Source organism: Leptonychotes weddellii, chromosome 14, assembly GCF_054177405.1.
Source record: "Leptonychotes weddellii isolate Sample4059 chromosome 14, ASM5417740v2, whole genome shotgun sequence".
NCBI lineage: Eukaryota > Metazoa > Chordata > Mammalia > Carnivora > Phocidae > Leptonychotes > Leptonychotes weddellii.
In genome coordinates, this window is record NC_138382.1 from 63,299,164 (window position 1) to 63,310,337 (window position 11,174).

Genomic DNA, 11,174 nt, shown 5'->3' on the forward strand with positions numbered 1-11,174 from the left:
TGCAATCAGCTGGCCCTCAGTTCAAATCTTAGCTCCCAAAGCTCCTGACCTGTAAGACTTTGCAGTCAAATGCTCTACCACTGAGCTATACCCCCTCTCTGACCTGTAAGACTTTGGAAGAGTCCCAGTACCTCTTCAAGCCCTAGTTTATTCAGCTGTGAGGTGGGGGTAGTAATTCTGGATGGATATTATCTTGAGAATTGAATAAAAATTGAGCAAAATGGAAAGCGACCACCTGAGCCTGCTCTGGCAGGTGCTCGAGTTCTCTCTCCCAGTTCACTCTGGACCAGTTCCAGAGCCAGTTCTGGGATGAACTACTTGGTTGGTCGAGCTTCCTCACGTCCTGCCTTTCTCTCCTGCCTTCTTGCTGGGGAGAGTTGGTCTGGAGTGGGGATGAAGGTGGCATCTGAACTTACATTTCTGCCAAAACATCAATGATAAAAATTTATTTTGTGGATTTGGGTTGGAAACGTCCGCCTCCACTTTCCCTAACCTGCTTCCTGCCTCCACATAAAGCGTGTTTTCACTCTGGGTGAGATCCTCAGGGATAGACAGGATTGGATAAATCCTATAATAATTTCTGATTGGAAATAAATAATAATAAAAAATCATAACAATAATGAATAACAGATAATAAAATTAATAATAACAAATAATACTAAAACAATAAATAATCTCCAGTTGGGGATGGGAAGGGGCTATGTGTAATAGTTGACTCCATGAACATTATCTGGGCACCACGTGATGCTAGTTCCCAAGAGGGAGTAAGACACCATCCCATGGAGGAAAGAAAGACAGAAAAGCAATGAGCTGTGATGGAGGAGGGAGTTGGGGTGTGGTCTGAGGGAGCCCCTGCGCAGGGTCATCCAGGGAAGGCTCCAGAGAGGAAGTGACACTTGAGCTCAGTCTTCCCCTTGAGGTAGGGGGGAAGGCAGGCGCTCCTCCCCCAGAGTGAAAAGTAGGCCAAGAAATGAGAAAAAGCAGTGCGTTAGCCAGTGGGGCAGAAGCCAACGTGTAGCAGTTTGCAAGAACTGGATGTTAACTTCTCAGGAATTCTGTGAGCCAGTTATTAAACACGGCCATGATTAAAAATTAAATTACATAAACTTCCATTTAAATACATTGTATTAAAGGTAACACTATAATTAAAGGTAATAAATACTCAAAACTTATCACTTCTTCATTGTTACTACATTTTACTACCCTCTATCCTCTTGTGGTTATTTCTTTCTATTGTATCTGTGGGGTGGAAATATGATATAATGATGTGCCAATGCATATCTCCCCCCAGCTCCCCATTCAGGGGCCATACATCGGCTGCTTGGATGTGATCGTGGTCCACATATCTACACCATGGATACTGGCAAATGGTACAGACCAGGGCTTTATGTTGGAGAGCTGGTTGTTAAACATTTATCAGCATACTGCTGCCCACAACATAGGGGAAGGAGGCACCAGCTGAAGCAGGGAGACTGATGGAGGCTGAACCAAGAGGGAACTTGGATGCCAAGTTCAGGAGCTTGGATTTCCCCCTAAAGGGGATAGGAAGTTGCTAGAGCATTTTAAAGCACAAGAGCTATATGATCAATAATCATTGATTTGTTACAGAGACGCCTCGGGCTGCTGTGTGTTGGGTGGACGAGAGTGGACTACACGTGGGACAGGGAGACCAGTGAGCAGGCTGTTGAAATAAAGAAGAAAAGATGGGGTCAGCCTTAGTGATTAAATGTTGGGGGTCAGGAGTGTGACCAGTCTAAGACGGCCCCAAGTCCTGTCTTGGGACAATTGGTAGAAGATGGCAGTGCCTCCGAAGTGTTGCTGGACAGGGAGAGTGTCCTGGACACCTGAGACCGTCCCCGTGCATTGGGGCCTTACTCTTCTGTTTCGGCCTGCATCAAATCCAGAAGCACTTATAGGGATTTATTTTCGCTGTGTAAAGTTGGGTATCTGTGACCTTTTGCCTGTGGACTGCATCCTCTAGAGAAGCACCATGGAGCTGGGAACACGTACTGGGGTCTATCAGACCCGGCTCCCTTTATTCTGATGACTCCTTGGGCATGACAGTTTCCTCCTTGAGCCTCAGTTTACTTCTCTGTAAAATGGGTATTGTCACCCACACCCTATTCTCCTCCCCATGCAACTCTTGGAAGAAGGGACACATGCCAGTGATTTTTCTAACGGTGTCAGATGGTTTTCCCCAGGGCAAGGGTGAAAACTGGGAGAGTTCCTAGCACAGAGGGAAGCAAAGTCTAGTTAGATGTCATTCCTGAAAAACATCACAGAAAAAATGGCTACAGGAGAGCGTGGAGTGGAGTGCAAGGGATTGGTACGGTAGTACCACCAATCATGCAGGAGGAGTCCAAGGTGCAACCCATTTACTTTTGGCTCCAGGAGAGCTGGCAGCTGGCCAACTCTCAGCTGTCCTGTTCTTTGCCCCTGAAGGTCTTAGTCGTTAGCAGTCCCAACGGAGTGAGTCATGCTTGCTATCAATCAGTGATTGTGCTGTGGAGTCCCAGGTCCAAATATTAACTACACCAAACAAACAGAATCATCCATATGGAATGTGAGCTCCCTTGTTTTCTGTCTTTACACCTTGTTTGTTTCCTTTAGGATCACTTACCAAAATGTGGTCTCATTTGTTAATTTCTTCACTGTATCCCCTCACAGTTTGATCTCAGTGGTGTGGAAGATTGGTGAGCCCAACAGCTATGTCTGTTTTGCTCCCAGCATCCAGCAGGGGCCCACGCACTGAGGTGGCTTATTAAATATCAATTGATGAATGAATTAAGCAAGCCCCCAGCCCATCATTTACCCTACCCCCCCTTTATTACAATCTCATTGTTTCCATTATCTGGTTTTGTTTCCTTAACTGTGGAAGGGAGGAAATACAGAGAATAGAATTTCCAGGTCATTTTCGGACAGAATGACAATGGCCATTTCTTGACCACTGACCAGGGGTCATGCATCTTCATGGGCATTATCTCATTTTATCCACATAAGGGCACCAGCAGGCATGGTCCACTATTATGCCCATCTTGCAGATGAGGAAAGTAAAGCTCAGTTAGACTAGCTCAGCTGTCTGAGGTCTCACAGCTGGAATGTCATAGAACTGAGAATAGTGTGCAGTTACCCCTAGCTTTGGGGTCTTGCTTTTTGCTTCATATGCCAGTGCTTTGAAAATTCTGGTTCTCAACTCTAGCTGTATACTGGAATTATCTGGGAGGTCAAAAAAAAAAATATGGTTGTTTGTCTCCCAGTATTGAGGTTTCTGACTTAATTAGTCTAGGCTATGGCTTGGGATATTGGGGTTTTTAAATCTCTCCCTATTTCCTACACCCGCTAACGTGCAGTCAAAATTGAAAATTATTGCCCTGAAAAGCATGAGATAAACATGGAGCCAGTCAAACAGCTTTGTTTGAGGACAAGTCCAGGCAGAGCTCACTGGGAAAGGCTTTGATGATGGTGCATCATGGCCTCCTGGGATAAATGCACAACCCAGAAAGGAGAGGGCTCTTGGTAGGCTGTCCCCTGAAAAGGTGAGACCTGACGTTACTCATCTGTAGTATGGGGCTAAGGACAATTCTGGCATTGCTTAGCTGGGATCCTAGACTCTTAAGGCTGGAAGTGAACTTAAGGATTCTCACTGAGGTCCAAAGAAGTTAGATGACTTGCCCAAGCCCACACAGTGAGCAAGATGCAGAGACACAGAACAAGACAGTGAATGAGAAGCTGAAATTAAACTGACCGATGGGGCCAGCTCTGGATTTATCACTCTGGCTGTGTGGCTCTGAGCAAGCACTGTACCTCCCTGAGCCTCAGATTCCTCATCTGGAGAACAGCCATGATGATACTCTACCTACTCTCCAGGGTTCTGTGAGACTGAAAGGAAAGTGTGTTTGCAGCGTGCTTAGCACAGTGCTTGGCACATGGTGGGTGCTCAAATCTTTCTGTGGTTGACAAAAGCAGAATAGAGAATACACACAAAGGCAAAATGGGGCCCGAGAGGTCATCCTGGGTGGGCAGCAACATTGCAAAGGACCTGGGGCCAGTGGAGAAGTTATCCAAGTGATCCTGTGGTTGGGAGTTGGGGCTGATGTGAAGCCTACATGCGGCCAGAGTTAGGGCCCTCCCTCCCACCCCCGGCGTGGGTAAAGGTTAGGTTGATAGGAAATAGGAGCAGTGCCAATGTTCCTATTGTAGGTACCAGAAATGAGACATCAGGTGACATGTGGCATTCAAGAAGGGACAGCATCCTTGGGTCCTCCTGGGGTGAAAGTGGTTGTTCAATCTATGGTTATTGCGTTGAATGAAAGACCCCGTCATCTTTTGAGGATTTGGAGGCCCCATTCCCAGGAATGCCAGTCTCTGGGGGCGAAGATGAATTTTACTGACTTGAGGCTAGGGAACCAGGCTCTGAGGATTAAAGGAGGTGGTGTGGGTGAATCGTTCAGCACTCTGAGAGCCTAATAAACATTAGCTGTTGTTATTTACTGCTAACAATAAACTCTGAGCGTTGGGCACATTTATTCTGCCTGGGTTCAAATTGTGGCTTAGCTGAGTGATTTGGCTAAGTGGATTTCATCTCTCAGGCCACATTTCCTTCATCTGTAAAATGGGCCGAGAGCGTGAGCCCATCACATTTGTGAAGGAAGATGAACTATAGGAAGTTGAGCTCAGGAACACAGGAAATGTCTGTCCTAAGGCTGGTGTTGAAGGCTGGGTTACTTGGAATGGCGAGTGCGCCTCCGAGCCCGATTGTAAGCCAGAGAGGGAAAGGAGATCGCTGTCAAAATGGAACTGTATTCCCCAACTCCGGACTTCACATCTCAGTTCCAGTTACCTTTCTATTTCCTGCCCTGATGGGGTGAAAAGTCCCCGCGAGCCAGCTGGAGAGTTTTGTAGCATAAGTTACAAGGGGAATTTTGCTTTCTCTTGGAGAAACCCTCTTACCTCCTGAAAAAGGGAAGCTCATTGGAAAGTCAGTCATTCCAAGCACAGAACTCTTGAGACCTGTTTGTAAACTGCTTAGGGAAGGGACTTGAGCTCCCTGCATCCGCCTCTGCTCGGGATTCGCAGAGAAAGAAACTGAGACCTGCAGAAATGAAGTCGTTGGTTGACCCAAGGCCCCAGAATTTGCCTGTTGGCAGACGTGGGCCTGGAACACAGGTCTGTTGACTCCGGGTCCACTGTTTCCTACAGTTCCACCCTTGGGCATTATTATTATTATTATTGTTATTGTTATTAATTATTACTAATTATTCTTGTTATTCTGGTATGTGTGTAGGTGAGTGTGAGCAATGGGAACAGGGATGGTAGTGAAAATATCTTAACAATTGGTTAGTTTCGTCCTTTTGCTCCCAAGTTCCTAGAGATGGAGAGTCCTTTTGAGAATTGATTGAAAATGTTGACTTTGGTGGAGCTAGATTAGACATGATTTTTCTCATCTGAAGAACTGGCATTAAGACTTTCGTAGATATTTGGCTTTTAATAAGCTGAAGGCAAATAATTCATTTCTCTCCGTAAAAGTAAAACATGTTTTGCCCTCATCACTTCCAGGAGTGGGTGCAAGCCTAATGTGAGAACGGAGTTTCTGGGGGGTACCCCTACATTCACAGGTTTTCCCACTGGGAGGGAAATTTTTGAGACTGAAATTTTGGAGGAGAGCCTTATTCTTCGCCCTTAATCCATGTCTGATTTTATCCACAAGATTAGCTGGAAACAAATGAAATTTCTGTGTGACCATTTTTGACCCACAGAAATGGCAATTTATTTATTTATTTATTTATTTATTTATTTTTTAAGATTTTATTTATTTATTTGACAGAGAGGGAACACAAGCAGGGGGAGTAGGAGAGGGAGAAGCAGGCTTCCCGTGGAGCAGGGAGCCCGATGTGGGACTCGATCCCAGGACCCCGGGATCATGACCTGAGCTGAAGGCAGACGCTTAACGACTGAGCCACCCAGGCACCCCAGAAATGGCAATTTAATATGGTCCCAGTGTAATATTGGCTGGGCATCAGTGAGGACTCTGGCAACTGCTCTTGAAAAGGGAAAGAGATGAACGCTTTTTTGATTCTCGCTGATTGCTGTTTTTGTAAGCAGCAGCGGGGTATCAGAGAGTCCTGGGTCCAAATTCGGGCTTCATCAAGCACTACCATAGCTCTCCCTGGCTTCTCTTTCTCTTTCTCTTAGGGTTGTTGGATATGCCACTTAACCACAGAATCTTCTAATTCATAAAAGAAGCTCAATGGATTCCCTCCTTGTCTCCCTTCCCCCCATTTGACCAGAGTGGTACAATTTGTGCGACTTCGCAACTTTTGTAAGGTTTATTATAACTTGTGAAAAGTGAGTTGTCATTTTGCATTCAAGGACATGGAGAACTAGAGGCATTTTAAAAAATCCCAAGAGGTTATCCTGAGATCTTAATCTAGAAAGAAAATTAAACGAACAGATTCACAAAAGAATAGACCTCATTATTACGTTTCTGCAGCTTCCAATGCCGATTTATTAAGTTACATCTGTTAAATACATTAGCACATACAACATTTCATTCACAGTGATTAGAATTCACACAGTAGTGCCCAAAGATATAGATGATTACCAGTTACCAGTATCCAACAACATACAATATGCACTTTACCTTGGGATTGTGACGTTTTAACATAAAACATAGAATCAGTGAAAGTGCTCAGGGTTTATCAGTAAAACCACATAAATACCTACATTTGTTCAATCTGTATACCCCTGGAACAAAAGCAGGGGCAGTGACATATTTTAATGACTTTATGAACAAAGTCATTTGATTAAGTTCAGCTACTTCATTTGCTCAACATCGTGTTTCTCCTTCCTCCTGAATGTTCGCAACAGGAGAGTGGGACTTGCCTGTCATGTCCCTTCTTGCCTTGCTCTTCAGGATCTAGATAAGTGCTGTCATGTGACAAATGCTAAAAAAAAAAAAATCCCACAAAACTGATTCATGGATGAAATGAAAAGACTGCTGGGCTGGGTGTCAGGAGCTATGAATTCTAGTCTCAGCACTGCTACTAGCTACTCGCTGACATTGGACCATTTATGTCATCTTCCTGAGCCCGGGTTTCTTCATCATTAAAATGATGTAACTTGGAGTAGATAAACTCTGCAGATCCCACTGGTTGTAAAGTTCCATGGCATTCTCTATTGGTCAAGCTCAGTCACTCTGTGTTGGACACTCTCAGAACAAGTGGGAAATGGCAGCCACTTGTAGGCTGAGAGACACTGAACTCTTGACAAGGCCTGCCAGGTTCTTAATGACCCCATAGAACACACAAAAGTCAATTAAAAAAATGCCCATGTTAAAAAAAATACACAGATGGCCACATAATCATAGATCTGGAAAAGACCTCAGACATCCTTTGGCTCTATCCCTTCCTGCCACCTCAATGAAGGAATGACTTCTTCAGAACCCTTGAGATAAGCCCTTGGCTTGAATATATCCAGGGACTGAGAAATCACTATCTGGGGACATTCTACTGTGAGGGTAGAAAGTTTCTCTGGTTATTGGGCCAGAAATGATGACCTTGTAAACTGCAACTCCTTAGCCCTAGTGCTTTCCTCTAAGGGACATGGAAGCAGTACCCTCCCCGCTTCCACATCCCCCAGAGCTATTTGATAATACTTCTCATGTCTTCCTCCAATCTCTCCTCCAGTTATTAAAACAAATACTATTTGCAGAGGGTAACTGGATGAGCCCAGGATTATGATTCAGGAAGATAGTATCTCAGCCCCCAGATCCACCATGAACTCATTGTGTGACCCGGAACAAGTAACTTCCATCTGGGCTGGCATTTTCTCCTTAAAATAGGGCGATGGAAGGGATGGGGTGTAAATTTGTCTCAGAGCTTGGGAAACTCTAAATATGATAGCGTGGGGCAGGGAACAGGTGTGACTGCTCTGATCTATCCTCTCCTTCACCATTGGAGCAGAAGGATTCAGGGATTAGCCGTCGGCTGAATTCTCCCCAGGCCCAGCTGCCGGTACGAGCCAATCACTATGACTATCCAGGAGAGGGGTGCATACTGAACAAAATTTCTGCTACACACGGCAAAACACTTTCAGGACTCCGAGCCCTAGGAGAGCAAGACATCTTGAGACAAGAGACTACTGCATGTGTTTTGCAAAGGTGCAGAGTATAATGAGCAATCCTCTCCTGAAGAATTAATCCCCAGTGTCGCAATCATGGAAACATGATTGGGGGAAGGACTGGGGAAAATACCTTGCAAGAGAATGTTGGCAAGGGCCATGCCTTGTGCACAGTAAGCTAGTCAAACTTTTATAATCCAGAGGGGTTACTGCCGAGTGCGGAGGTGGTACTTCCTCTGGGGTGACATAGCTTAGGTTGAAATGGAGCCAAGGGACCTGGTATGCCCTGTTGAACGGAATCAGACATTTTCAGGATGTGAAAGTCCTACTGTACCCTAGTCAAAACATTTAGGAATTTTCGTAGCTGAAGCAACGCCGTCCTGCCAAATAGTTCTAAACTGTGCTAGGGTCAAAATGCAAGCAACCCCATGCATTTTGATCACGATTCCTGCATTTTCTGAAGGTACACCGGCTTTTCAAAGCCCCTCTGGCTCATCCGCAGGTTCTAATATTTTCAAGGGTGTCGAGGGCCAAACTCAAGTCCCCCAGATGATAACCTCTCTGCACTTGTGGCTTAAATAATGGATTCTACTATAGGAAATGGTATCTTTATTTTATCCCCTTTTATTAATGGAAAACTCTGTGAGTAGCTCTTTAAAAAACCACTTAGTGTAAACACAAATCATTTTGTTAATGATCATCCTTCATCAGATGGCACCCATTTTCCGAATGAGAAAATATCCACGTGCCTAAAGTTAGCTAATTAGGTAGCTAATATTACCAATATAAATGAAAGGGTCTGCAGACCATGGAGGTGCTGAGTGGTTAGAGTGAACCCATCTGAAACTAAAATAATTTCTCTTTGTGTCCCCAGGGCGAGTAGGCACTCAGTAAATGTGGAATTGATTTGAATTCAGCCTTTTGAGAGACATTGGACCAGCAGAGCATTTCTCCCCTAAATTAACTATTTTCTGAAGCACATAGGCATGCTCCTTCTTCCCTTGCAAATCTTTGGCAGCATCTCATTTACTCCTTTTAGGAGACCAGCATGTTCTTAAGGATCCTCTCATCTCATTTTTAAAACTAGTGCACTAATTTTGGCTATGGAGAGAATGCCTAGGAAACAGAAGTTTTGACTTGAATCCTACTGGAAATGCTCGGCTGGCCCTTTCTGAATGGTACAAGATATAAGGACTTAACAAATTTAGCTGGGACAACTTCAGCACAATACACCTTTCAATAAACAAGCTTATGACAGGAGCAAAATAAACATGTGGCAGGGAGTTTCCGCAAGTGGTCGAGTCTTTTAGAATAGTGGGAAACTTCTATTTCTTGGATGAACTTCCAAATCCTACAAATGCCCTAAGGCGCAGTGGGCACGTCTGAAGACCCTTGGTAACAAGAGTTCCTTTTAGTGGAGAAGGTGAGGGGGTCACTTTGACCTCTTGCATGCCCATCCTCTCCTGCTCCCCACGGTGTTTGGCATGCATGCAAATGCAGACAGAGCATTTTATTTTCTCCACGGGGTCGTGAGTTCTGATCCTAGAGGCACACTGGAGTTGTTGATAAAATTATCCCGATCTGCCAGCAAACATTGTTCTCGGAGTAGGTTGAAGGAGCATTGTCTTATCAAGCTGGTTTTATAGTTACTGAGAAACCTTTCCTTTCTGCTTTAACGTAAAGGGTAATTCCTCCGTCTCAGATGCCCTTTCCCCGAGGCCATCTGTTGTCCGCCCACCCTCTTTCAGGAGGCGCTCAGGCTTCACTTCCTTTATGAAGACTCTTCTGAATCAGGTGAGGTCACCACACCCTTCTCTCTGCTCCTGCGGAGCCCTGTGCTCACTGTGCTGAGAAGGCTCTAGAGCCCTAATCTCCTGAGAAACCAGAAATCAATTTTTATTTTTTATGTAACTCAACAAATATTGACCAAGTACTGCACACCAATCACCCTGCTCAGAAGCCCCAGCACACACCTTCGTACCTGTGAGAGTGATTTTGGTGCCAAGTTTGCTTTTAGACCCGGTCGTGAAGATCTCCCACAGTAGGCTGCATTGATGATAAGGACCAGCGTGCAGCAGGTCACTGCCCATGTCATACCGACATGCTCTTTGACTGCACAGAATGCTCAGAGCGAACATGTTTCATCCCCACGAGCCCTTTTGATCCTGGAAACAAATTGGTGGACTCCTACTTTATAGACAAGTCAACTGAGGCTAAGAGCAGAGATGCCCCTCCTACCCTTGGCATATTAGTGGAGGAAAATCATACAGATTAGAGAGTATGAAGTCACTAAAGGGCAGGAGGGACCTTCTTAATGTTCAGCCTCTCCTCCATGGGAGAAGCCTTGGCTGGGCTGATAAGCTCATCACATACTGAAATCCCTTGAGTATTTTAAAAGAAAAATTCCCTGATTAACACTCTGCACATAAAATCTAAGTTAATGTCTCTAGATTTGGTGATTGACTGTCTCTCCCTGCCAACCACCTCCCCCCCCGCCCCAGCCGAGAATAAGTCTGTTCTCTCTTGGCATTGATCAGGTTTGTTGTAGAGCTGGTCTAGTTGGCTAGAAATCTGTCTTCGAGTTTCTTGAGTGACGTAATCAGCTGGATATCTTACACTGTCTGGAGAGCTTCAGAAATCTTACATACTAGTGTCAGATGAGATATTTTTTAAGGACTTGGAGTTAGTCCAAGTCCTCAAAATTGAGTGATATTTGACCAGGAGCCACGGATGGAATTCATTTAAGTTTTGAATAGAGTCTGTCTTATTCTTCATAGTATCATCTGGGTTAAGGTAGTACCCAGAACGTAAAAGGTGCTCAAGTAAACTGTGCTGAGTAAATGCTATTGTTGTATTTTTGATATGCATGTGGAACTCATACTTGCTGGTTTTCATGCCTGTGCACAGAATAAAAAGAGGGGTTGCCTCCTACACTGTTGGTGGGAATGCAAGCTGGTGCAGCCACTCTGGAAAACTGTATGGAGGTTCCTCAAAAAGTTGAAAATAGAGCTACCATACGATCCAGCAATTGCACTACTGGGTATTTACCCCAAAGA

General features: G+C 44.8%; 1 protein-coding gene across 1 annotated transcript in view; it reads left to right on the forward strand.

Annotated features, from left to right (window-relative positions):
- Positions 1-11,174, forward strand: part of TMEM268 (transmembrane protein 268) — a 208,451-nt gene that overhangs the window by 113,714 nt on the left and 83,563 nt on the right. The window lies entirely within an intron of this gene.